Source organism: Rhipicephalus microplus, chromosome 1 (genome assembly GCF_043290135.1).
Source record: "Rhipicephalus microplus isolate Deutch F79 chromosome 1, USDA_Rmic, whole genome shotgun sequence".
NCBI classification, from domain to species: domain Eukaryota; kingdom Metazoa; phylum Arthropoda; class Arachnida; order Ixodida; family Ixodidae; genus Rhipicephalus; species Rhipicephalus microplus.
The window spans coordinates 13,889,488-13,916,370 of record NC_134700.1 but is presented as its reverse complement, the minus strand read 5'-3'; the positions used below and the strand labels follow the sequence as shown (position 1 = coordinate 13,916,370).

The 26,883-nt window shown below is 41.8% G+C and overlaps 7 non-coding genes across 7 annotated transcripts; all 7 read left to right on the top strand.

Moving 5' to 3' along the window:
• The first annotated feature begins 366 nt into the window (after nucleotides 1–366).
• On the top strand, nucleotides 367–439 carry TRNAT-UGU (transfer RNA threonine (anticodon UGU)). The gene has a single exon. It is a non-coding gene; the product is annotated as a tRNA-Thr (tRNA).
• A 2,183-nt stretch (nucleotides 440–2,622) lies between these two features.
• On the top strand, nucleotides 2,623–2,695 carry TRNAT-UGU (transfer RNA threonine (anticodon UGU)). Its single transcript has one exon. It is a non-coding gene; the product is annotated as a tRNA-Thr (tRNA).
• A 4,460-nt stretch (nucleotides 2,696–7,155) lies between these two features.
• Nucleotides 7,156–7,228, top strand: TRNAT-UGU (transfer RNA threonine (anticodon UGU)). The gene has a single exon. It is a non-coding gene; the product is annotated as a tRNA-Thr (tRNA).
• Nucleotides 7,229–16,233: 9,005 nt separating this feature from the next.
• TRNAT-UGU (transfer RNA threonine (anticodon UGU)) lies at nucleotides 16,234–16,306 on the top strand. Its single transcript has one exon. It is a non-coding gene; the product is annotated as a tRNA-Thr (tRNA).
• Nucleotides 16,307–20,319: 4,013 nt separating this feature from the next.
• Nucleotides 20,320–20,392, top strand: TRNAT-UGU (transfer RNA threonine (anticodon UGU)). The gene has a single exon. It is a non-coding gene; the product is annotated as a tRNA-Thr (tRNA).
• Nucleotides 20,393–22,140: 1,748 nt separating this feature from the next.
• Nucleotides 22,141–22,213, top strand: TRNAT-UGU (transfer RNA threonine (anticodon UGU)). The gene has a single exon. It is a non-coding gene; the product is annotated as a tRNA-Thr (tRNA).
• Nucleotides 22,214–26,244: 4,031 nt separating this feature from the next.
• TRNAT-UGU (transfer RNA threonine (anticodon UGU)) lies at nucleotides 26,245–26,317 on the top strand. Its single transcript has one exon. It is a non-coding gene; the product is annotated as a tRNA-Thr (tRNA).
• Nucleotides 26,318–26,883: the final 566 nt, after the last annotated feature.

The following is a 26,883-nucleotide window of genomic DNA, read 5'->3' as shown; positions in this document are numbered from 1 at the left end:
ACTTTTCTTTCTTCTTATTTACATTCCATTGGTTCTAATAACTTCCCCTGTACATTCCTTGGCAATAATGCCTGTTAGATCTCATTATTATTGTGTTAAAACACGGAAAAACGAGCCCTTAGGTATACACTTCTTTCCCCTATTTCATTGAGCTAGGGTATCGTACTGGCAGACTTGGTGTGTTTAGGTTGTATAAGAGGGACAGTTAATCAGCTGCCCGCTCATAATAGGTTCACGTGCTACGTGACGCCAAACATGTGCATAAGTGTGTTTTCACATTCGTCGTTTGGCTTATAGATGGTGCTGACTGTCACTCCTACTTCTATATTCGCATATAAACTCAAAAAAGTGGATAGAGGGAAGGCCGCTGTGGTAGCTCAGTGGTTAGAGCATCGAACGTGTTATTTGAAGGTCGTAGGTTCGATTCCTGCCCACGGCTGGTTATTTTTTCATCCACTTTTCCTTCTTCTTAATGACATTCCATTGGTTCTAATAACTTCCCCTGTACATTCCTTGGCATTACTGTCTGTTAGATCTCAGTAATAGTGTGTTAAAACACGGAAAAACAAATCCCCTAGGTATACACTTCTTTCCCTTGTTTCATTGAATGAGGGTCTCGTACTCGCAGAATTGGTGTGTTTAGGTTGTATAAGAGGGACAATTAATCAGCTGCCCGCTCACAATAGGTTCACGTGCTACGTGACGCCAAACATGCACATAAGAGTGTTTTTATAGATGGCGCTGACTGTCACTCCTACTTTTAAATTCACATATAAACTCAAAAAAGTGGATGGAGGGAAGGCTGCTGTGGCAGCTTAGTGATTAGACCATCGAACGCGTTATTTGAAGGTCGTAGGTTCGATTTCTGCCCACGGCTTGTTATTTTTTCATCCACTTTTCTTTCTTCTTATTTACATTCCATTGGTTCTAATAACTTCCCCTGTACATTCCTTGGCTTTGCTGTCTGTTAGATCTCATTATTATTGTGTTAAAACACGGAAAAACGAGCCCTTAGGTATACACTTCTTTCCCTTATTTCATTGAACAAGGGTCTCGTACTCGCTGAATTGGTGTGTTTAGGTTGTATAAGAGGGACAAATAATCAGCTGCCCGCTGATAATAAGTTCACGTGCTACGTGATGCCAAACATGCACATAAGAGTGTTTTCACATTCGTCGTTTGGCTTATAGATGGCGCTGACGGTCGCTCCTACTTCCAAATTCACATATAAACCCAAAAAGTGGATGGAGGGAAGGCCGCTGTGGTAGCTCAGTGGTTAGACCATCGAACGCATTATTTGAAGGGCGTAGGTTCGATTTCTGCCCACGGCTGGTTATTTTTCCATCCAGTTATCTTTCTTCTTATTTACATTCCATTGGTTCTAATAACTTCCCCTGTACATTCCTTGGCATGACTGTCTGTTAGATCTCATTAATATTGTGTTAAAACACGTAAAAACGAGCCCTTAGGTTTACACTTCTTTCCCTTATTTCATTGAACGAGGGTCTCGTATTGGCAGACTCTGTGTGTTTAGGTTGTATAAGAGGGACATTTAATCAGCTGCCCGCTCATAATAAGTTCACGTGCTACGTGACGCCAAACATGCGCATAAGAGTGTTTTCACATTCGTCGTTTGGCGTATAGATGGCGCTGACTGTCACTCCTACTTCCAAATTCACATATAAACTCAAAAAAGTGGATGGAGGGAAGGCCGCTGTGGTAGCTCAGTGGTTAGACCATCGAACGCGTTATTTGAAGGTCGTAGGTTCGATTTCTGCCCATGGCTTGTTATTTTTCATCCACTTTTCTTTCTTCTTATTTACACTTTATTGGTTCTAATAACTTGCCCTGTACATTCCTTGGCATGACTGTCTGTTAGATCTCATTATTATTGTGTTAAAACACGGAAAAACGAGCCCTTAGGTATACACTTTTTTCTCTTATTTCATTGAACGAGGGTCTCGTACTGGCAGACTTGGTGTCTTTAGGTTGTATAAGAGGGACAATTAATCAGCTGCCCGCTTATAATAAGTTCACGTGCTACGTGACGCCAAACATGCGCATAAGAGTGTTTTCAGAATCGTCGTTTTGCTTATAGATGGTGCTGACTGTCACTCCTTCTTCTGAATTCACATATAAACTCAAAAAAGTGGATAGAGGGAAGGCCGCTGTGGTAGCTCAGTGGTTAGAGCATCGAACGTGTTATTTAAAGGTGTTAGGTTCGATTCCTGCCCACGGCTGGTTATTTTTTCATCCACTTTTCTTTCTTCTTATTTACATTCCATTGGTTCTAATAACTTCCCCTGTACATTCCTTGGCATTAATGCCTGTTAGATCTCATTATTATTGTGTTAAAACACGGAAAAACGAGCCCTTAGGTATACACTTCTTTCCCCTATTTCATTGAGCTAGGGTATCGTACTGGCAGACTTGGTGTGTTTAGGTTGTATAAGAGGGACAGTTAATCAGCTGCCCGCTCATTATAGGTTCACGTGCTACGTGACGCCAAACATGTGCATAAGTGTGTTTTCACATTCGTCGTTTGGCTTATAGATGGCGCTGACTGTCACTCCTACTTCTATATTCGCATATAAACTCAAAAAAGTGGATAGAGGGAAGGCCGCTGTGGTAGCTCAGTGGTTAGAGCATCGAACGTGTTATTTGAAGGTCGTAGGTTCGATTCCTGCCCACGGCTGGTTATTTTTTCATCCACTTTTTCTTCTTCTTAATGACATTCCATTGGTTCTAATAACTTCCCCTGTACATTCCTTGGCATTACTGTCTGTTAGATCTCAGTAATATTGTGTTAAAACACGGAAAAACAAAGCCCCTAGGTATACACTTCTTTCCCTTGTTTCATTGAATGAGGGTCTCGTACTCGCAGAATTGGTGTGTTTAGGTTGTATAAGAGGGACAATTAATCAGCTGCCCGCACACAATAGGTTCACGTGCTACGTGACGCCAAACATGCACATAAGAGTGTTTTTATAGATGGCGCTGACTGTCACTCCTACTTTTAAATTCACATATAAACTCAAAAAAGTGGATGGAGGGAAGGCTGCTGTGGCAGCTTAGTGATTAGACCATCGAACGCGTTATTTGAAGGTCGTAGGTTCGATTTCTGCCCACGGCTTGTTATTTTTTCATCCACTTTTCTTTCTTCTTATTTACATTCCATTGGTTCTAATAACTTCCCCTGTACATTCCTTGGCTTTGCTGTCTGTTAGATCTCATTATTATTGTGTTAAAACACGGAAAAAGGAGCCCTTAGGTATACACTTTTTCCCTTATTTCATTGAACGAGGGTCTCGTACTGGCAGAGTTGGTGTCTTTAGGTTGTATAAGAGGGACAATTAATCAGCTGCTCGCTCATAATAGGTTCACGTGCTACGTGACGCCAAACATGCGCATAGGAGTGTTTTCACATTCGTCGTTTGGCTTATAGATGGCGCTGACTGTCACTCCTTCTTCTAAGTTCACATATAAACTCAAAAAAGTGGATGGAAGGAAGGCCGCTGTGGTAGCTCAGTGGTTAAAGCATCGAACGCGTTATTTGAAGGTCGTATGTTCGATTCCTGTCCACGGCTCGTTACTCTTTCATCCACTTTTCTTTCTTCTTATTTACATTCCATTGGTTATAATAACTTCCCCTGTACATTATTTGGCATTACTGTGTGTTAGATCTCATAATATTGTGTTAAAACACGCAAAAACGAGCCCTTAGGTATACACTTCTTTCCCTTATTTCATTGAACGACGGTCTCGTACTGGCAGACTTGGTGTGTTTAGGTTGTATAAGAGGGACAATTAATCAGCTGCTCGCTCATAATAAGTTCACGTGCTACGTGACGCCAAACATGCGCATAAGAGTGTTTTCACAATCGTCGTTTTGCTTATAGATGGTGCTGACTGTCACTCCTTCTTCTGAATTCACATGTAAACTCAAAAAAGTGGATGGAAGGAAGGCCGCTGTGGTAGCTCAGTGGTTAGAGCATCGAACGCGTTATTTGGAGGTCGTATGTTCGATTCCTGCCCACGGCTCGTTACTCTTTCATCCACTTTTCTTTCTTCTTATTTAGATTCCATTGGTTTTAATAACTTCCCCTGCACATTCCTTGGCATTACTGTCTGTTAGATCTCATTAATATTGTGTTAAAACACGGAAAACGAGCCCTTAGGTATACACTTCTTTCCCCTATTTCATTGAGCTAGGGTCTCGTACTGGCAGACTTGGTGTGTTTAGGTTGTATAAGAGGGACAATTATTCAGCTGCCCGCTCAGAATAGGTTCACGTGCTACGTGACGCCAAACATGTGCATAAGTGTGTTTTCACATTCGTCGTTTGGCTTATAGATGGCGCTGACTGTCACTCCTACTTCTAAATTCACATATAAACCCATAAAAGTGGATGGAGGGAAGGCAGCTGTGGTAGATCAGTGGTTAGAGCATCGAACGCGTTATTCAAAGGTCGTATGTTCGATTCCTGCCCACGGCTCGTTACTCTTTCATCCACTTTTCTTTCTTCTTATTTACATTCCATTGGTTCTAATAACTTCCCCTGCACATTCCTTGGCATTACTGTCTGTTAGATCTCATTAATATTGTGTTAGAACACGCAACAACGAGCCCTTCGGTATACACTTCACTTCTTTCCCTTATTTATATGAACGAGGGTCTCGTACTCGCAGAATTGGTGTGTTTAGGTTGTATAAGAGGGACAATAATTCAGCTGCCCGCTCATAATAAGTTCACGTGCTACGGGACGCCAAACATGCGCATGAGAGTGTTTTCGCAATCGTCGTTTTGCTTATAGATGGTGCTGACTGTCACTCCTATTTCTACATTCACAGATAAACTCAAAAAAGTAGATGGAGGGAAGGCCGCTGTGGTAGATCAGTGGTTAGAGCATCGAACGCGTTATTCGAAGGTCATAGGTTCGATTCCTGCCCACGGCTGGTTATTTTTTCATCCACTTTTCTTTCTCCTTATTTACATTCCATTGGTTCTAATAACTTCCCCTGTACATTCCTTGGCATTACTGTCTGTTAGATCTCATTAAGATTGTGTTAAAACAGGGGAAAACGACCCCTAGGTGTACACTTCTTCCCCTTATGTCAATAAACGAGGGTCTCGTACTGGCAGACTTGGTTTGTTTAGGTTGTATAAGAGGGACAATTAATCAGCTGCCCGCTCATATTAAGTTCACGTGCTACGTGACGCCAAACATGTGCATAAGTGTGTTTTCACATTCGTCGTTTGGCTTATAGATGGCGCTGACTGTCACTCCTACTTCTAAATTCACATATAAACTCATAAACGTTGATGGAGGGAAGGCCGCTGTGGTAGATCAGTGGTTAGAGCATCGAACGCGTTATTCGAAGGTCGTAGGTTCGATTCCTGCCCACGGCTGGTTATTTTTTCATCCACTTTTCTTTCTTGTTATTTACATTTCATTGGTTCTAATAATTTCCCCAGTACATTCCTTGGCATAACTGTTTGTTAGATCTCATTAATATTGTGTTAAAACCCGGAAAAATGAGCCCTTAGGTATACACTTCTTTCCCTTATTTCATTGAACGAGGGTCTCGTACTAGCAGACTTGGTGTGTTTAGGTTGTATAAGAGGGACAATTATTCAGCTGCCCGATCATAATAAGTTCACGTGCTACGTGACGCCAAACATGCGCATCAGAGTGTTTTCACATTCGTTGTTTGGCCTATAGATGGCGCTGACAGTCACTCCTACTTCTAAATTCACATATAAACTAAAAAAAGAGGATGAAGGAAAGGTCACTGTGGTAGCTCAGTGGTTAGAGCATCAAACGCGTTATTCGAAGGTCGCAGGTTCGATTCCTGGCCACGGCTGGTTACTTTTTTGTCCACTTTTCTTTCTTATTATTTACATTTCATTGGTTCCAATAACTTCCCCTCTACATTCCTTGGCATTACTGTCTGTTAGATCTCATTATTATTGTGTTAAAACACGGAAAAACGAGCCCTTAGGTATACACTTCTTTCCCTTATTTCTTTGAACAAGGGTCTCGTACTCGCTGAATTGGTGTGTTTAGGTTGTATAAGAGGGACAATTAATCAGCTGCCCGCTCATAATAAGTTCACGTGCTACGTGACGCCAAACATGCGCATAAGAGTGTTTTCACATTCGTCGTTTGGCGTATTGATGGCGCTGACTGTCACTCCTACTTCCAAATTCACATATAAACTCAAAAAAGTGGATGGAGGGAAGGCCGCTGTGGTAGCTCAGTGGTTAGACCATCGAACGCGTTATTTGAAGGTCGTAGGTTCGATTTCTGCCCACGGCTTGTTATTTTTCATCCACTTTTCTTTCTTCTTATTTACACTCCATTGGTTCTAATAACTTGCCCTGTACATTCCTTGGCATGACTGTCTGTTAGTGCTCATTATTATTGTGTTAAAACACGGAAAAACGAGCCCTTAGGTATACACTTTTTTCCCTTATTTCATTGAACGAGTGTCTCGTACTGGCAGACTTGGTGTCTTTAGGTTGTATAAGAGGGACAATTAATCAGCTGCCCGCTTATAATAAGTTCACGTGCTACGTGACGCCAAACATGCGCATAAGAGTGTTTTCAGAATCGTCGTTTTGCTTATAGATGGTGCTGACTGTCACTCCTTCTTCTGAATTCACATATAAACTCAAAAAAGTGGATAGAGGGAAGGCCGCTGTGGTAGCTTAGTGGTTAGAGCATCGAACGTGTTATTTGAAGGTGTTAGGTTCGATTCCTGCCCACGGCTGGTTATTTTTTCATCCACTTTTCTTTCTTCTTATTTACATTCCATTGGTTCTAATAACTTCCCCTGTACATTCCTTGGCATTAATGCCTGTTAGATCTCATTATTATTGTGTTAAAACACGGAAAAACGAGCCCTTAGGTATACACTTCTTTCCCCTATTTCATTGAGCTAGGGTCTCGTACTGGCAGACTTGGTGTGTTTAGGTTGTATAAGAGGGACAGTTAATCAGCTGCCCGCTCATAATAGGTTCACGTGCTACGTGACGCCAAACATGTGCATAAGTGTGTTTTCACATTCGTCGTTTGGCTTATAGATGGCGCTGACTGTCACTCCTACTTCTATATTCGCATATAAACTCAAAAAAGTGGATAGAGGGAAGGCCGCTGTGGTAGCTCAGTGGTTAGAGCATCGAACGTGTTATTTGAAGGTCGTAGGTTCGATTCCTGCCCACGGCTGGTAATTTTTTCATCCACTTTTCCTTCTTCTTAATTACATTCCATTGGTTCTAATAACTTCCCCTGTACATTCCTTGGCATTACTGTCTGTTAGATCTCAGTATTATTGTGTTAAAACACGGAAAAACAAAGCCCCTAGGTATACACTTCTTTCCCTTGTTTCATTGAATGAGGGTCTCGTACTCGCAGAATTGGTGTGTTTAGGTTGTATAAGAGGGACAATTAATCAGCTGCCCGCTCACAATAGGTTCACGTGCTACGTGACGCGAAACATGCACATAAGAGTGTTTTTATAGATGGCGCTGACTGTCACTCCTACTTCCAAATTCACATATAAACTCAAAAAAGTGGATGGAGGGAAGGCTGCTGTGGCAGCTTAGTGATTAGACCATCGAACGCGTTATTTGAAGGTCGTAGGTTCGATTTCTGCCCTAGGCTTGTTATTTTTTCATCCACTTTTCTTTCTTCTTATTTACATTCCATTGGTTCTAATAACTTCCCCTGTACATTCCTTGGCTTTGCTGTCTGTTAGATCTCATTATTATTGTGTTAAAACACGGAAAAAGGAGCCCTTAGGTATACACTTTTTCCCTTATTTCATTGAACGAGGGTCTCGTACTGGCAGAGTTGGTGTCTTTAGGTTGTATAAGAGGGACAATTAATCAGCTGCTCGCTCATAATAGGTTCACGTGCTACGTGACGCCAAACATGCGCATAGGAGTGTTTTCACATTCGTTGTTTGGCTTATAGATGGCGCTGACTGTCACTCCTTCTTCTAAGTTCACATATAAACTCAAAAAAGTGGATGGAAGGAAGGCCGCTGTGGTAGCTCAGTGGTTAAAGCATCGAACGCGTTATTTGAAGGTCGTATGTTCGATTCCTGTCCACGGCTCGTTACTCTTTCATCCACTTTTTTTTCTTCTTATTTACATTCCATTGGTTATAATAACTTCCCCTGTACATTATTTGGCATTACTGTGTGTTAGATCTCATTAATATTGTGTTAAAACACGCAAAAACGAGCCCTTAGGTATACACTTCTTTCCCTTATTTCATTGAACGACGGTCTCGTACTGGCAGACTTGGTGTGTTTAGGTTGTATAAGAGGGACAATTAATCAGCTGCTCGCTCATAATAAGTTCACGTGCTACGTGACGCCAAACATGCGCATAAGAGTGTTTTCACAATCGTCGTTTTGCTTATAGATGGTGCTGACTGTCACTCCTTCTTCTGAATTCACATGTAAACTCAAAAAAGTGGATGGAAGGAAGGCTGCTGTGGTAGCTCAGTGGTTAGAGCATCGAACGCGTTATTTGAAGGTCGTATGTTGGATTCCTGCCCACGGCTCGTTACTCTTTCATCCACTTTTCTTTTTTCCTATTTAGATTCCATTGGTTCTAATAACTTCCCCTGCACATTCCTTGGCATTACTGTCTGTTAGATCTCATTAATATTGTGTTAAAACACGGAAAAACGAGCCCTTAGGTATACACTTCTTTCCCCTATTTCATTGAGCTAGGGTCTCGTACTGGCAGACTTGGTGTGTTTAGGTTGTATAAGAGGGACAATTATTCAGCTGCCCGCTCAGAATAGGTTCACGTGCTACGTGACGCCAAACATGTGCATAAGTGTGTTTTCACATTCGTCGTTTGGCTTATAGATGGCGCTGACTGTCACTCCTACTTCTAAATTCACATATAAACCCATAAAAGTGGATGGAGGGAAGGCAGCTGTGGTAGATCAGTGGTTAGAGCATCGAACGCATTATTCAAAGGTCGTAGGTTCGATTCCTGCCCACGGCTGGTTATTTTTTCATCCACATTTGTTTCTTTTTATTTACACTCCATTGGTTCTAATAACTTCCCCTGTACATTCCTTGGCATGACTGTCTGTTAGATCTCATTATTATTGTGTTGAAACCCGGAAAAATGAGCCCTTAGGTATACACTACTTTCCCCTATATCATTGAACGAGGGTCTCGTACTAGCAGACTTGGTGCGTTTAGGTTGTATAAGAGGGACAATTAATCAGCTGCCCGCTCATAATAAGTTCACGTGCTACGTGACGCCAAACATGCGCATAAGAGTGTTTTCACATTCGTCGTTTGGCGTATAGATGGCGCTGACTGTCACTCCTACTTCCAAATTCACATATAAACTCAAAAAAGTGGATGGAGGGAAGGCCGCTGTGGTAGCTCAGTGGTTAGACCCTCGAAGGCGTTATTTGAAGGTCGTAGGTTCGATTTCTGCCCACGGCTTGTTATTTTTTCATCCACGTTTCTTTATTCTTATTTACATTCCATTGGTTCTAATAACTTGCCCTGTACATTCCTTGGCATGACTGTCTGTTAGATCTCATTAATATTGTGTTAAAACACAATAAAACGAGCCCTTAGGTATACACTTATTTCCCTTATGTCATTGAACGAGGGTCTCGTACTGGCAGACTTGGTGTCTTTAGGTTGTATAAGAGGGACAAATAATCAGCTGCCCGCCTATAATAAGTTCACGTGCTACGTGACGCCAAACATGCGCATAAGAGTGTTTTCACCATCGTCGTTTTGCTTATAGATGGTGCTGACTGTCACTCCTTCTTCTGAATTCACATATAAACTCAAAAAAGTGGATGGAGGGAAGGCCACTGTGGTAGCTCAGTGGTTAGAGCATCGAACGTGTTATTTGAAGGTCGTAGGTTCGATTCCTGCCCACGGCTGGTTATTTTTTCATCCACTTTTCTTTCTTCTTAATTACATTCCATTGGTTCTAATAACTTCCCCTGTACATTCCTTGGCATTACTGTCTGTTAGATCTCAATATTATTGTGTTAAAACACGGAAAAACAAAGCCCCTAGGTATACACTTCTTTCCCTTGTTTCATTGAATGAGGGTCTCGTACTCGCAGAATTGGTGTGTTTAGGTTGTATAAGAGGGACAATTAATCAGCTGCCCGCTCACAATAAGTTCACGTGCTACGTGACGCCAAACATGCACATAAGAGTGTTTTCACATTCGTCGTTTGGCTTATAGATGGCGCTGACTGTCACTCCTACTTCCAAATTCACATATAAACTCAAAAAAGTGGATGGAGGGAAGGCTGCTGTGGCAGCTTAGTGATTAGACCATCGAACGCGTTATTTGAAGGTCGTAGGTTCGATTTCTGCCCACGGCTTGTTATTTTTTCATCCAATTTTCTTTCTTCCTATTTACATTCCATTGGTTCTAATAACTTCCCCTGTACATTCCTTGGCATGATTGTGTTTAGAACTCATTAATATTGTGTTAAAACCCGGAAAAATGAGCCCTTAGGTATACACTTCTTTCCCTTATTTCATTGAACGAGGGTCTCGTACTGGCAGACTTGGTGTCTTTAGGTTGTATAAGAGGGACAATTAATCAGCTGCCCGCTCATAATAAGTTCACGTGCTACGTGACGCCAAACATGCGCATAAGAGTGTTTTCACCATCGTCGTTTTGGGTATAGATGGTGCTGACTGTCACTCCTTCTTCTGAATTCACATATAAACTCAAAAAAGCGGATGGAGGGAAGGCCACTGTGGTAGCTCAGTGGTTAGAGCATCGAACGTGTTATTTGAAGGTCGTAGGTTCGATTCCTGCCCACGGCTGGTTATTTTTTCATCCACTTTTCTTTCTTCTTATTTACATTGCATTGGTTCTAATAACTTCCCCTGTACATTCCTTGGCAATACTGTCTGTTAGATCTCATTATTATTGTGTTAAACACGGAAAAACGAGCCCTTAGGTATACGCTTCTTTCCCCTATTTCATTGAGCTAGGGTCTCGTACTGGCAGACTTGGTGTGTTTAGGTTGTATAAGAGGGACAATTAATCAGCTGCCCGCTCATAAGAAGTTCACGTGCTACGTGACGCCAAACATCTGCATAGGTGTGTTTTCACATTCGTCGTTTGGCTTATAGATGGAACTGACTGTCGCTCCTACTTCTAAATTCACATATAAACTCAAGAAGTGGATGGAGGGAAGGCAGCTGTGGTAGATGAGTGGTTAGAGCATCGAACGCGTTATTCGAAGGTCGTAGGTTTGATTCCTGCCCACGGCTGGTTATTTTTTCATCCACTTTTCTTTCTTCTTATTTACATTCCATTAGTTCTAATAACTTCCCCTGTACATTCCTTGGCATTACTGTCTGTTAGATCTAAATATTGTGTTAAAACACGGAAAAACGAGCCCTTAGGTATACACTTTTTTCCCTTATTTCATTGAACGAGTGTCTCGTACTGGCAGATTTGGTGTGTTTAGGTTGTATAAGAGGGACAATTAGTCAGCTGCCCGCTCATAATAAGTTCACGTGCTACGTGACGCCAAACATGCGCATAAGAGTGTTTTCACATTCGTCGTATGGCTTATAGATGGCGCTGACTGTCATTCCTTCTTCTAAGTTCACATATAAACTCAAAAAAGTGGATGGAAGGAAGGCCGCTGTGGTAGCTCAGTGGTTAGAGCATCGAACGCGTTATTTGAAGGTCGTATGTTCGATTCCTGCCCACGGCTCGTTACTCTTTCATCCACTTTTCTTTCTTCTTATTTACATTCCATTCGTTCTAATAACTTCCCCTGCACATTCCTTGGCATTACTGTCTGTTAGATCTCATTAATATTGTGTTAGAACACGCAAAAACGAACCCTTCGGTATACACTTCACTTCTTTCCCTTATTTATATGAACGAGGGTCTCGTACTCGCAGAATTGGTGTGTTTAGGTTGTATAAGAGGGACAATAATTCAGCTGCCCGCTCATAATAGGTTCACGTGCTACGGGACGCCAAACATGCGCATAAGAGTGTTTTCACCATCGTCGTTGTGCTTATAGATGGTGCTGACTGTCACTCCTTCTTCTGAATTCACATATAAATTCAAAAAAGTGAATGGAGGGAAGGCCGCTGTGGTAGCTCAGTGGTTAGAGCATCGAACGTGTTATTTGAAGGTCGTAGGTTCGATTCCTGACCACGGCTGGTTATTTTTTTCATCCACTTTTCCTTCTTCTTATTTACATTCCATTGGTTCTAATAACTTCCCCTGTACATTCCTTGGCATTACTGTCTGTTAGATCTCAATAATATTGTGTTAAAACACGGAAAAACAAAGCCCCTAGGTATACACTTCTTTCCCTTATTTCATTGAATGAGGGTCTCGTACTCGCAGAATTAAGGTGTTTAGGTTGTATAAGAGGGACAATTAATCAGCTGCCCGCTCACAACAGGTTCACGTGCTACGTGACGCCAAACATGCGCATAAGAGTGTTTTCACATTCGTCGTTTGGCTTATAGATGGCGCTGACGGTCACTCCTACTTCCAAATTCACATATAAACTCAAAAAAGTAGATAAAGGGAAGGCAGCTGTGGTAGATCAGTGGTTAGAGCATCGAACGCGTTATTCGAAGGTCGTAGGTTCGATTCCTGCCCACGGCTGGTTATTTTTTCATCCACATTTGTTTCTTCTTGTTTACATTTTTATTGGTTCTAATAACTTCCCCTGTACATTCCTTGGCATGACTGTCTGTTAGATCTCATTAATATTGTGTTGAAACCCGGAAAAATGAGCCCTTAGGTATACACTTCTTTCCCCTATTTCATTGAACGAGGGTCTCGTACTAGCAGACTTGGTGTGTTTAGGTTGTATAAGAGGGACAATTATTCAGCTGCCCGCTCATAATAGGTTCACGTGCTACGTGACGCCAAACATGCGCATAAGAGTGTTTTCACATTCGTCGTTTGGCTTATGGATGGCGCTGAATGTTACTCCTACTTGTAAATTCACATATAAACTCAAAAAAGTAGATAGAGGGAAGGCCGCTGTGGTAGCTCAGTGCTTAGAGCATCGAACGTGTTATTTGAAGGTCGTAGGTTCGATTCCTGCCCACGGCTGGTTATTTTTTCATCCACTTTTCCTTCTTCTTATTTACATTCCATTGGTTCTAATAACTTCCCCTGTACATTCCTTGGCATTACTGTCTGTTAGATCTCAATATTATTGTGTTAAAACACGGAAAAACAAAGCCCCTAGGTATACACTTCTTTCCCTTATTTCATTGAATGAGGGTCTCGTACTCGCAGAATTGGTGTGTTTAGGTTGTGTAAGAGGGACAATTAATCAGCTGCCCGCTCACAATAAGCTCACGTGCTACGTGACGCATCATGCGCATAAGAGTGTTTTCACATTCGTCGTTTGGCTTATAGATTGCGCTGACTGTCACTCCTACTTCCAAATTCACATATAAACTCAAAAAAGTGGATGGAGGGAAGGCCGCTGTGGTATCTCAGTGATTAGACCATCGAACGCGTTATTTGAAGGTCGTAGGTTCGATTTCTGCCCACGGCTTGTTATTTTTTCATCCACTTTTCTTTCTTCTTATTTACATTCTATTGGTTCTAATAACTTCCCCTGTACGTTCTTTGGCATGACTGTCTGTTAGATCTCATTATTATTGTGTTAAAACACGCAAAAACGAGCCCTTAGGTATACCCTTCTTTCCCTTATTTCATTGAACGAGGATCTCGTACTGGCAGACTTGGTGTCTTTAGGTTGTATAAGAGGGACAATTAATCAGCTGCCCGCTCATAATAAGTTCACGTGCCACGTGACGCCAAACATGCGCATAAGAGTGTTTTCACCATCGTCGTTTTGGGTATAGATGGTGCTGACTGTCACTCCTTCTTCTGAATTCACATATAAACTCAAAAAAGTGGATGGAGGGAAGGCCGCTGTGGTAGCTCAGTGGTTAGAGCATCGAACGTGTTATTTGAAGGTCGTAGGTTTGATTCCTGCCCACGGCTGGTTATTTTTTCATCCACTTTTCTTTCTTCTTATTTACATTCCAATGGTTCTAATAACTTCCCCTGTACATTCCTTGGCATTACTGTCTGTTAGATCTCAATAATATTGTGTTAAAATACGGAAAAACAAAACCCCTAGGTATACGCTTCTTTCCCTTATTTCATTGAATGAGGGTCTCGTACTCGCAGAATTGGTGTGTTTAGGTTGTATAAGAGGGACAATTAATCAGCTGCTCGCTCATAATAAGTTCACGTGCTACGTGACGCCAAACATGCGCATAAGAGTGTTTTCACAATCGTCGTTTTGCTTATAGATGGTGCTGACTGTCACTCCTTCTTCTGAATTCACATATAAACTCAAAAAAGTGGATGGAGGGAAGGCCGCTGTGGTAGCTCAGTGGTTAGAGCGTCGACCGTGTTATTTGAAGGTCGTAGGTTTGATTCCTGCCCACGGCTGGTTATTTTTTCATCCACTTTTCTTTCTTCTTATTTACATTCCATTGGTTCTAATAACTTCCCCTGTACATTCCTTGGCAATACTGTCTGTTAGATCTCATTATTATTGTGTTAAACACGGAAAAACGAGCCCTTAGGTATACACTTCTTTCCCCTATTTCATTGAGCTAGGGTCTCGTACTGGCAGACTTGGTGTGTTTAGGTTGTATAAGAGGGACAATTAATCAGCTGCCCGCTCATAAGAAGTTCACGTGCTACGTGACGCCAAACATGTGCATAGGTGTGTTTTCACATTCGTCGTTTGGCTTATAGATGGAACTGACTGTCGCTCCTACTTCTAAATTCACATATAAACTCAAGAAGTGGATGGAGGGAAGGCAGCTGTGGTAGATGAGTGGTTAGAGCATCGAACGCGTTATTCGAAGGTCGTAGGTTTGATTCCTGCCCACGGCTGGTTATTTTTTCATCCACTTTTCTTTCTTCTTATTTACATTCCATTGGTTCTAATAAATTCCCCTGTACATTCCTTGGCATTACTGTCTGTTAGATCTCAATATTGTGTTAAAACACGGAAAAACGAGCCCTTAGGTATACACTTTTTTCCCTTATTTCATTGAACGAGTGCCTCGTACTGGCAGATTTGGTGTGTTTAGGTTGTATAAGAGGGACAATTAGTCAGCTGCCCGCTCATAATAAGTTCACGTGCTACGTGACGCCAAACATGCGCATAAGAGTGTTTTCACATTCGTCGTTTGGCTTATAGATGGCGCTGACTGTCACTCCTTCTTCTAAGTTCACATATAAACTCAAAAAAGTGGATGGAAGGAAGGCCGCTGTGGTAGCTCAGTGGTTAAAGCATCGAACGCGTTATTTGAAGGTCGTATGTTCGATTCCTGCCCACGGCTCGTTACTCTTTCATCCACTTTTCTTTCTTCTTATTTACATTCCATTGGTTCTAATAACTTCCGCTGTACATTCCTTGGCATTACTGTCTGTTAGATCTCATTATATTGTGTTAAAACGTGCAAAAACGAGCCCTAAGGTATACACTTCTTTCCCTTATTTCATTGAACGACGGTCTCGTACTGGCAGACTTGGTGTGTTTAGGTTGTATAAGAGGGACAAATAATCAGCTGCTCGCTCATAATAAGTTCACGTGCTACGTGACGCCAAACATGCGCATAAGAGTGTTTTCACATTCGTCGTTTGGCTTATAGATGGCGCTGACTGTCACTCCTACTTCCAAATTCACATATAAACTCAAAAAAGTGGATGGAGGGAAGGCAGCTGTGGTATCTCAGTGATTAGACCATCGAACGCGTTATTTGAAGGTCGTAGGTTCGATTTCTGCCCACGGCTTGTTATTTTTTCATCCACTTTTCTTTCTTCTTATTTACATTCTATTGGTTCTAATAACTTCCCCTGTACGTTCTTTGGCATGACTGTCTGTTAGATCTCATTAATATTGTGTTAAAACACGAAAAAACGAGCCCTTAGGTATACACTTCTTTCCCCTATTTCATTGAGCTAGGGTCTCGTACTGGCAGACTTGGTGTGTTTAGGTTGTATAAGAGGGACAATTAATCAGCTGCCCGCTCATAATAAGTTCACGTGCTACGTGACGCCAAACATGCGAAGAGAGTGTTTTCACCATCGTCGTTTTGCTTATAGATGGTGCTGACTGTCACTCCTTCTTCTGAATTCACATATAAACTCAAAAAAGTGAATGGAGGGAAGGCCGCTGTGGTAGCTCAGTGGTTAGAGCATCAAACGTGTTATTTCAAGGTCGTAGGTTCGATTCCTGCCCACGGCTGGTTATTTTTTCATCCACTTTTCTTTCTTCCTATTTACATTCCATTGGTTCTAATAACTTCCCCTGTACATTCCTTGGCATTACTGTCTGTTAGATCTCATTATTATTGTGTTAAAACACGGAAAAACGAGCGCTTAGGTATACACTTCTTTCCCCTATTTCATTGAACGAGGGTCTCGTACTAGCAGACTTGGTGTGTTTAGGTTGTATAAGAGGGACAATTATTCAGCTGCCCGCTCATAATAAGTTCACGTGCTACGTGACGCCAAACATGCGCATAAGAGTGTTTTCACATTCGTCGTTTGGCTTATGGATGGCGCTGAATGTTACTCCTACTTGTAAATTCACATATAAACTCAAAAAAGTAGATAGAGGGAAGGCCGCTGTGGTAGCTCAGTGCTTAGAGCATCGAACGTGTTATTTGAAGGTCGTAGGTTCGATTCCTGCCCACGGCTGGTTATTTTTTCATCCACTTTTCCTTCTTCTTATTTACATTCCATTGGTTCTAATAACTTCCCCTGTACATTCCTTGGCATTACTGTCTGTTAGATCTCAATATTATTGTGTTAAAACACGGAAAAACAAAGCCCCTAGGTATGCACTTCTTTCCCTTATTTCATTGAATGAGGGTCTAGTACTCGCAGAATTGGTGTGTTTAGGTTGTATAAGAGGGACAATCAATCAGCTGCCCGCTCACAATAAGTTCACGTGCTACGTGACGCCAAACATGCGCATAAGAGTGTTTTCACATTCGTCGTTTGGCTTATAGATGGCACTGACTGTCACTCCTACTTCCAAATTCACACATAAACTCAAAAAAGTGGATGGAGGGAAGGCCGCTGTGGTAGCTCAGTGGTTAGACCATCGAACGCGTTATTTGAAGGTCGTAGGTTCGATTTCTGCCCACGGCTTGTTATTTTTTCATCCACTTTTCTTTCTTCTTATTTACATTCCATTGGTTCTAATAACTTGCCCTGTACATTCCTTGGCATGACTGTCTGTTAGATCTCATTATTATTGTGTTAAAACACGCAAAAACGAGCCCTTAGGTATACCCTTCTTTCCCTTATTTCATTGAACGAGGATCTCGTACTGGCAGACTTGGTGTCTTTAGGTTGTATAAGAGGGACAATTAATCAGCTGCCCGCTCATAATAAGTTCACGTGCCACGTGACGCCAAACATGCGCATAAGAGTGTTTTCACCATCGTCGTTTTGGGTATAGATGGTGCTGACTGTCACTCCTTCTTCTGAATTCACATATAAACTCAAAAAAGTGGATGGAGGGAAGGCCGCTGTGGTAGCTCAGTGGTTAGAGCATCGAACGTGTTATTTGAAGGTCGTAGGTTTGATTCCTGCCCACGGCTGGTTATTTTTTCATCCACTTTTCTTTCTTCTTATTTACATTCCAATGGTTCTAATAACTTCCCCTGTACATTCCTTGGCATTACTGTCTGTTAGATCTCAATAATATTGTGTTAAAATACGGAAAAACAAAACCCCTAGGTATACGCTTCTTTCCCTTATTTCATTGAATGAGGGTCTCGTACTCGCAGAATTGGTGTGTTTAGGTTGTATAAGAGGGACAATTAATCAGCTGCTCGCTCATAATAAGTTCACGTGCTACGTGACGCCAAACATGCGCATAAGAGTGTTTTCACAATCGTCGTTTTGCTTATAGATGGTGCTGACTGTCACTCCTTCTTCTGAATTCACATATAAACTCAAAAAAGTGGATGGAGGGAAGGCCGCTGTGGTAGCTCAGTGGTTAGAGCGTCGACCGTGTTATTTGAAGGTCGTAGGTTTGATTCCTGCCCACGGCTGGTTATTTTTTCATCCACTTTTCTTTCTTCTTATTTACATTCCATTGGTTCTAATAACTTCCCCTGTACATTCCTTGGCAATACTGTCTGTTAGATCTCATTATTATTGTGTTAAACACGGAAAAACGAGCCCTTAGGTATACACTTCTTTCCCCTATTTCATTGAGCTAGGGTCTCGTACTGGCAGACTTGGTGTGTTTAGGTTGTATAAGAGGGACAATTAATCAGCTGCCCGCTCATAAGAAGTTCACGTGCTACGTGACGCCAAACATGTGCATAGGTGTGTTTTCACATTCGTCGTTTGGCTTATAGATGGAACTGACTGTCGCTCCTACTTCTAAATTCACATATAAACTCAAGAAGTGGATGGAGGGAAGGCAGCTGTGGTAGATGAGTGGTTAGAGCATCGAACGCGTTATTCGAAGGTCGTAGGTTTGATTCCGGCCCACGGCTGGTTATTTTTTCATCCACTTTTCTTTCTTCTTATTTACATTCCATTGGTTCTAATAAATTCCCCTGTACATTCCTTGGCATTACTGTCTGTTAGATCTCAATATTGTGTTAAAACACGGAAAAACGAGCCCTTAGGTATACACTTTTTTCCCTTATTTCATTGAACGAGTGCCTCGTACTGGCAGACTTGGTGTGTTTAGGTTGTATAAGAGGGACAAATAATCAGCTGCCCGCTCATAAGAAGTTCACGTGCTACGTGACGCCAAACATGTGCATAGGTGTGTTTTCACATTCGTCGTTTGGCTTATAGATGGAACTGACTGTCGCTCCTACTTCTAAATTCACATATAAACTCAAGAAGTGGATGGAGGGAAGGCAGCTGTGGTAGATGAGTGGTTAGAGCATCGAACGCGTTATTCGAAGGTCGTAGGTTTGATTCCTGCCCACGGCTGGTTATTTTTTCATCCACTTTTCTTTCTTCTTATTTACATTCCATTGGTTCTAATAAATTCCCCTGTACATTCCTTGGCATTACTGTCTGTTAGATCTCAATATTGTGTTAAAACACGGAAAAACGAGCCCTTAGGTATACACTTTTTTCCCTTATTTCATTGAACGAGTGCCTCGTACTGGCAGATTTGGTGTGTTTAGGTTGTATAAGAGGGACAATTAGTCAGCTGCCCGCTCATAATAAGTTCACGTGCTACGTGACGCCAAACATGCGCATAAGAGTGTTTTCACATTCGTCGTTTGGCTTATAGATGGCGCTGACTGTCACTCCTTCTTCTAAGTTCACATATAAACTCAAAAAAGTGGATGGAAGGAAGGCCGCTGTGGTAGCTCAGTGGTTAAAGCATCGAACGCGTTATTTGAAGGTCGTATGTTCGATTCCTGCCCACGGCTCGTTACTCTTTCATCCACTTTTCTTTCTTCTTATTTACATTCCATTGGTTCTAATAACTTCCGCTGTACATTCCTTGGCATTACTGTCTGTTAGATCTCATTATATTGTGTTAAAACGTGCAAAAACGAGCCCTAAGGTATACACTTCTTTCCCTTATTTCATTGAACGACGGTCTCGTACTGGCAGACTTGGTGTGTTTAGGTTGTATAAGAGGGACAAATAATCAGCTGCTCGCTCATAATAAGTTCACGTGCTACGTGACGCCAAACATGCGCATAAGAGTGTTTTCACATTCGTCGTTTGGCTTATAGATGGCGCTGACTGTCACTCCTACTTCCAAATTCACATATAAACTCAAAAAAGTGGATGGAGGGAAGGCAGCTGTGGTATCTCAGTGATTAGACCATCGAACGCGTTATTTGAAGGTCGTAGGTTCGATTTCTGCCCACGGCTTGTTATTTTTTCATCCACTTTTCTTTCTTCTTATTTACATTCTATTGGTTCTAATAACTTCCCCTGTACGTTCTTTGGCATGACTGTCTGTTAGATCTCATTAATATTGTGTTAAAACACGAAAAAACGAGCCCTTAGGTATACACTTCTTTCCCCTATTTCATTGAGCTAGGGTCTCGTACTGGCAGACTTGGTGTGTTTAGGTTGTATAAGAGGGACAATTAATCAGCTGCCCGCTCATAATAAGTTCACGTGCTACGTGACGCCAAACATGCGAAGAGAGTGTTTTCACCATCGTCGTTTTGCTTATAGATGGTGCTGACTGTCACTCCTTCTTCTGAATTCACATATAAACTCAAAAAAGTGAATGGAGGGAAGGCCGCTGTGGTAGCTCAGTGGTTAGAGCATCAAACGTGTTATTTCAAGGTCGTAGGTTCGATTCCTGCCCACGGCTGGTTATTTTTTCATCCACTTTTCTTTCTTCCTATTTACATTCCATTGGTTCTAATAACTTCCCCTGTACATTCCTTGGCATTACTGTCTGTTAGATCTCATTATTATTGTGTTAAAACACGGAAAAACGAGCGCTTAGGTATACACTTCTTTCCCCTATTTCATTGAACGAGGGTCTCGTACTAGCAGACTTGGTGTGTTTAGGTTGTATAAGAGGGACAATTATTCAGCTGCCCGCTCATAATAAGTTCACGTGCTACGTGACGCCAAACATGCGCATAAGAGTGTTTTCACATTCGTCGTTTGGCTTATGGATGGCGCTGAATGTTACTCCTACTTGTAAATTCACATATAAACTCAAAAAAGTAGATAGAGGGAAGGCCGCTGTGGTAGCTCAGTGCTTAGAGCATCGAACGTGTTATTTGAAGGTCGTAGGTTCGATTCCTGCCCACGGCTGGTTATTTTTTCATCCACTTTTCCTTCTTCTTATTTACATTCCATTGGTTCTAATAACTTCCCCTGTACATTCCTTGGCATTACTGTCTGTTAGATCTCAATATTATTGTGTTAAAACACGGAAAAACAAAGCCCCTAGGTATGCACTTCTTTCCCTTATTTCATTGAATGAGGGTCTAGTACTCGCAGAATTGGTGTGTTTAGGTTGTATAAGAGGGACAATCAATCAGCTGCCCGCTCACAATAAGTTCACGTGCTACGTGACGCCAAACATGCGCATAAGAGTGTTTTCACATTCGTCGTTTGGCTTATAGATGGCACTGACTGTCACTCCTACTTCCAAATTCACACATAAACTCAAAAAAGTGGATGGAGGGAAGGCCGCTGTGGTAGCTCAGTGGTTAGACCATCGAACGCGTTATTTGAAGGTCGTAGGTTTGATTCCTGCCCACGGCTGGTTATTTTTTCATCCACTTTTCTTTCTTCTTATTTACATTCCATTGGTTCTAATAACTTGCCCTGTACATTCCTTGGCATGACTGTCTGTTAGATCTCATTATTATTGTGTTAAAACACGCAAAAACGAGCCCTTAGGTATACCCTTCTTTCCCTTATTTCATTGAACGAGGATCTCGTACTGGCAGACTTGGTGTCTTTAGGTTGTATAAGAGGGACAATTAATCAGCTGCCCGCTCATAATAAGTTCACGTGCCACGTGACGCCAAACATGCGCATAAGAGTGTTTTCACCATCGTCGTTTTGGGTATAGATGGTGCTGACTGTCACTCCTTCTTCTGAATTCACATATAAACTCAAAAAAGTGGATGGAGGGAAGGCCGCTGTGGTAGCTCAGTGGTTAGAGCATCGAACGCGTTATTCGAAGGTCGTAGGTTCGATTCCTGCCCACGCTGGTTATTTTTTCATCCACATTTGTTTCTTCTTGTTTACATATTTATTGGTTCTAATCACTTCCCCTGTACATTCCTTGGTATGACTGCCTGGTAGATCTCATTATTATTGTGTTGAAACCCGGAAAAATGAGCCCTTAGGTATACACTTCTTTCCCCTATTTCATTGAACGAGGGTCTCGTACTAGCAGACTTGGTGTGTTTAGGTTGTATAAGAGGGACAATTATTCAGCTGCCCGCTCATAATAAGTTCACGTGCTACGTGACGCCAAACATGCGCATAAGAGTGTTTTCACATTCGTCGTTTGGCTTATGGATGGCGCTGAATGTCACTCCTACTTGTAAATTCACATATAAACTCAAAAAAGTAGATAGAGGGAAGGCCGCTGTGGTAGCTCAGTGGTTAGAGCATCGAACGTGTTATTTGAAGGTCGTAGGTTCGATTCCTGCCCACGGCTGGTTATTTTTTCATCCACTTTTCCTTCTTCTTATTTACATTCCATTGGTTATAATAACTTCCCCTGTACATTCCTTGGCATTACTGTCTGTTAGATCTCATTATTATTGTGTTAAAACACGGAAAAACGAGCGCTTAGGTTTACACTTTTTTCCCTTATTTCATTGAACGAGGGTCTCGTACTGGCAGACTTGGTGTCTTTAGGTTGTATAAGAGGGACAATTAATCAGCTGCCCGCTCATAATAAGTTCACGTGCTTCGTGACGCCAAACAAGCGCATAAGAGTGTTTTCACAATCGTTGTTTTGCTTATAGATGGTGCTGACTGTCAGTCCTTCTTCTGAATTCACATATAAACTCAAAAAAGTGGATGGAGGGAAGGCCGCTGTGGTAGCTCAGTGGTTAGAGCATCGAACGTGTTATTTGAAGGTCGTAGGTTTGAATCCTGCCCACGGCTGGTTATTTTTTCATCCACTTTTCTTTCTTCTTACTTACATTCTATTGGTTCTAATAACTTCCCCTGTACATTCCTTGGCATTACTGTCTGTTAGATCTCAATAATATTGTGTTAAAATACGGAAAAACAAAGTCCCTAGGTATACACTTCTTTCCCTTATTTCATTGAATGAGGGTCTCGTACTCGCAGAATTCGTGTGTTTAGGTTGTATAAGAGGGACAATTATTCAGCTGCCCGCTCACAATAAGTTCACGTGCTACGTGACGCCAAACATGCGCATAAGAGTGTTTTCACATTCGTCGTTTGGCCTATAGATGGCGCTGACTGTCACTCCTACTTCAAAATTCACATATAAACTCAAAAAAGTGGATGGAGGGATGGCCGCTGTGGTAGCTCAGTGGTTGGACCATCGAACGCGTTATTTGAAGGTCGTATGTTCGATTTCTGCCCACGGCTGGTTATTTTTTCATCCACTTTTCTTTCTTCCTATTTACATTCCATTGGTTCTAATAACTTCCCCTGTACATTCCTTGGCATGACTGTCTATTAGATCTCATTATTATTGTGTTAAACACGGAAAAACGAGCCCTTAGGTATACACTTCTTTCCCCTATTTCATTGAGCTAGGGTCTCGTACTGGCAGAATTGGTGTGTTTAGGTTGTATAAGAGGGACAATAATTCAGCTGCCCGCTCATAATAAGTTCACGTGCTACGGGACGCCAAACATGCGCATAAGAGTGTTTTCACCATCGTCGTTTTGCTTATAGATGGTGCTGACTGTCACTCCTTCTTCTGAAATCACATATAAATTCAAAAAAGTGAATGGAGGGAAGGCCGCTGTGGTAGCTCAGTGGTTAGAGCATCGAACGTGTTATTTGAAGGTCGTAGGTTCGATTCCTGACCACGGCTGGTTATTTTTTTCATCCACTTTTCCTTCTTCTTATTTACATTCCATTGGTTCTAATAACTTCCCCTGTACATTCCTTGGCATTACTGTCTGTTAGATCTCAATAATATTGTGTTAAAACACGGAAAAACAAAGCCCCTAGGTATACACTTCTTTCCCTTATTTCATGGAAGGAGGGTCTCGTACTCGCAGAATTAAGGTGTTTAGGTTGTATAAGAGGGACAATTAATCAGCTGCCCGCTCACAACAGGTTCACGTGCTACGTGACGCCAAACATGCGCATAAGAGTGTTTTCACATTCGTCGTTTGGCTTATAGATGGCGCTGACTGTCACTCCTACTTCCAAATTCACATATAAACTCAAAAAAGTGGATGGAGGGAAGGCAGCTGTGGTAGATCAGTGGTTAGAGCATCGAACGCGTTATTCGAAGGTCGTAGGTTCGATTCCTGCCCACGGCTGGTTATTTTTTCATCCACATTTGTTTCTTCTTGTTTACATTTTTATTGGTTCTAATAACTTCCCCTGTACATTCCTTGGCATGACTGTCTGTTAGATCTCATTAATATTGTGTTGAAACCCGGAAAAATGAGCCCTTAGGTATACACTTCTTTCCCCTATTTCATTGAACGAGGGTCTCGTACTAGCAGACTTGGTGTGTTTAGGTTGTATAAGAGGGACAATTATTCAGCTGCCCGCTCATAATAAGTTCACGTGCTACGTGACGCCAAACATGCGCATAAGAGTGTTTTCACATTCGTCGTTTGGCTTATGGATGGCGCTGAATGTCAATCCTACTTGTAAATTCACATATAAACTCAAAAAAGTAGATAGAGGGAAGGCCGCTGTGGTAGCTCAGTGCTTAGAGCATCGAACGTGTTATTTGAAGGTCGTAGGTTCGATTCCTGCCCACGGCTGGTTATTTTTTCATCCACTTTTCCTTCTTCTTATTTACATTCCATTGGTTCTAATAACTTCCCCTGTACATTCCTTGGCATTACTGTCTGTTAGATCTCAATATTATTGTGTTAAAACACGGAAAAACAAAGCCCCTAGGTATACACTTCTTTCCCTTATTTCATTGAATGAGGGTCTCGTACTCGCAGAATTGGTGTGTTTAGGTTGTGTAAGAGGGACAATTAATCAGCTGCCCGCTCACAATAAGTTCACGTGCTACGTGACGCAAACATGCGCATAAGAGTGTTTTCACATTCGTCGTTTGGCTTATAGATTGCGCTGACTGTCACTCCTACTTCCAAATTCACATATAAACTCAAAAAAGTGGATGGAGGGAAGGCCGCTGTGGTATCTCAGTGATTAGACCATCGAACGCGTTATTTGAAGGTCGTAGGTTCGATTTCTGCCCACGGCTTGTTATTTTTTCATCCACTTTTCTTTCTTCCTATTTACATTCCATTGGTTCTAATACCTTCCCCTGTACATTCCTTGGCATTACTGTCTGTTAGATCTCATTATTATTGTGTTAAAACACGGAAAAACGAGCACTTAGGTTTACACTTTTTTCCCTTATTTCATTGAACGAGGGTCTCGTACTGGCAGACTTGGTGTCTTTAGGTTGTATAAGAGGGACAATTATTCAGCTGCCCGCTCATAATAAGTTCACGTGCTACGTGACGCCAAACATGCGCATAAGAGTGTTTTCACATTCGTCGTTTGGCTTATGGATGGCGCTGACAGTCACTCCTACTTCTAAATTCACAAATAAACTCAAAAAAGCGGATGGAGGGAAGGCTGCTGTGGTAGCTCAGTGGTTAGAGCATCGAAAGTGTTATTTGAAGGTCGTAGGTTCGATTCCTGCCCACGGTTGGTTATTTTTTCATCCACTTTTCCTTCTTCTTATTTACATTCCATTGGTTCTAATAACTTCCCCTGTACATTCATTCCTTGGCATTACTGTCTGTTAGATCTCAATAATACTGTGTTAAAACACGGAAAAACAAAGCCCCCAGGTATACACTTCTTTCCCTTATTTCATTGAATGAGGGTCTCGTACTCGCAGAATTAAGGTGTTTAGGTTGTATAAGAGGGACAATTAATCAGCTACCCGCTCACAACAGGTTCACGTGCTACGTGACGCCAAACATGCGCATAAGAGTGTTTTCACATTCGTCGTTTGGCTTATAGATGGCGCTGACTGTCACTCCTACTTCCAAATTCACATATAAACTCAAAAAAGTGGATGGAGGGAAGGCAGCTGTGGTAGATCAGTGGTTAGAGCATCGAACGCGTTATTCGAAGGTCGTAGGTTCGATTCCTGCCCACGGCTGGTTATTTTTTCATCCACATTTGTTTCTTCTTGTTTACATTTTTATTGGTTCTAATAACTTCCCCTGTACATTCCTTGGCATGACTGCCTGTTAGATCTCATTATTATTGTGTTGAAACCCGGAAAAATGAGCCCTTAGGTATACACTTCTTTCCCCTATTTCATTGAACGAGGGTCTCGTACTAGCAGACTTGGTGTGTTTAGGTTGTATAAGAGGGACAATTATTCAGCTGCCCGCTCATAATAAGTTCACGTGCTACGTGACGCCAAACATGCGCATAAGAGTGTTTTCACATTCGTCGTTTGGCTTATGGATGGCGCTGAATGTCACTCCTACTTGTAAATTCACATATAAACTCAAAAAAGTAGATAGAGGGAAGGCCGCTGTGGTAGCTCAGTGGTTAGAGCATCGAACGTGTTATTTGAAGGTCGTAGGTTCGATTCCTGCCCACGGCTGGTTATTTTTTCATCCACTTTTCCTTCTTCTTATTTACATTCCATTGGTTATAATAACTTCCCCTGTACATTCCTTGGCATTACTGTCTGTTAGATCTCACTATTATTGTGTTAAAACACGGAAAAACGAGCGCTTAGGTTTACACTTTTTTCCCTTATTTCATTGAACGAGGGTCTCGTACTGGCAGACTTGGTGTCTTTAGGTTGTATAAGAGGGACAATTAATCAGCTGCCCGCTCATAATAAGTTCACGTGCTTCGTGACGCCAAACAAGCGCATAAGAGTGTTTTCACAATCGTTGTTTTGCTTATAGATGGTGCTGACTGTCAGTCCTTCTTCTGAATTCACATATAAACTCAAAAAAGTGGATGGAGGGAAGGCCGCTGTGGTAGCTCAGTGGTTAGAGCATCGAACGTGTTATTTGAAGGTCGTAGGTTTGAATCCTGCCCACGGCTGGTTATTTTTTCATCCACTTTTCTTTCTTCTTACTTACATTCTATTGGTTCTAATAACTTCCCCTGTACATTCCTTGGCATTACTGTCTGTTAGATCTCATTATTATTGTG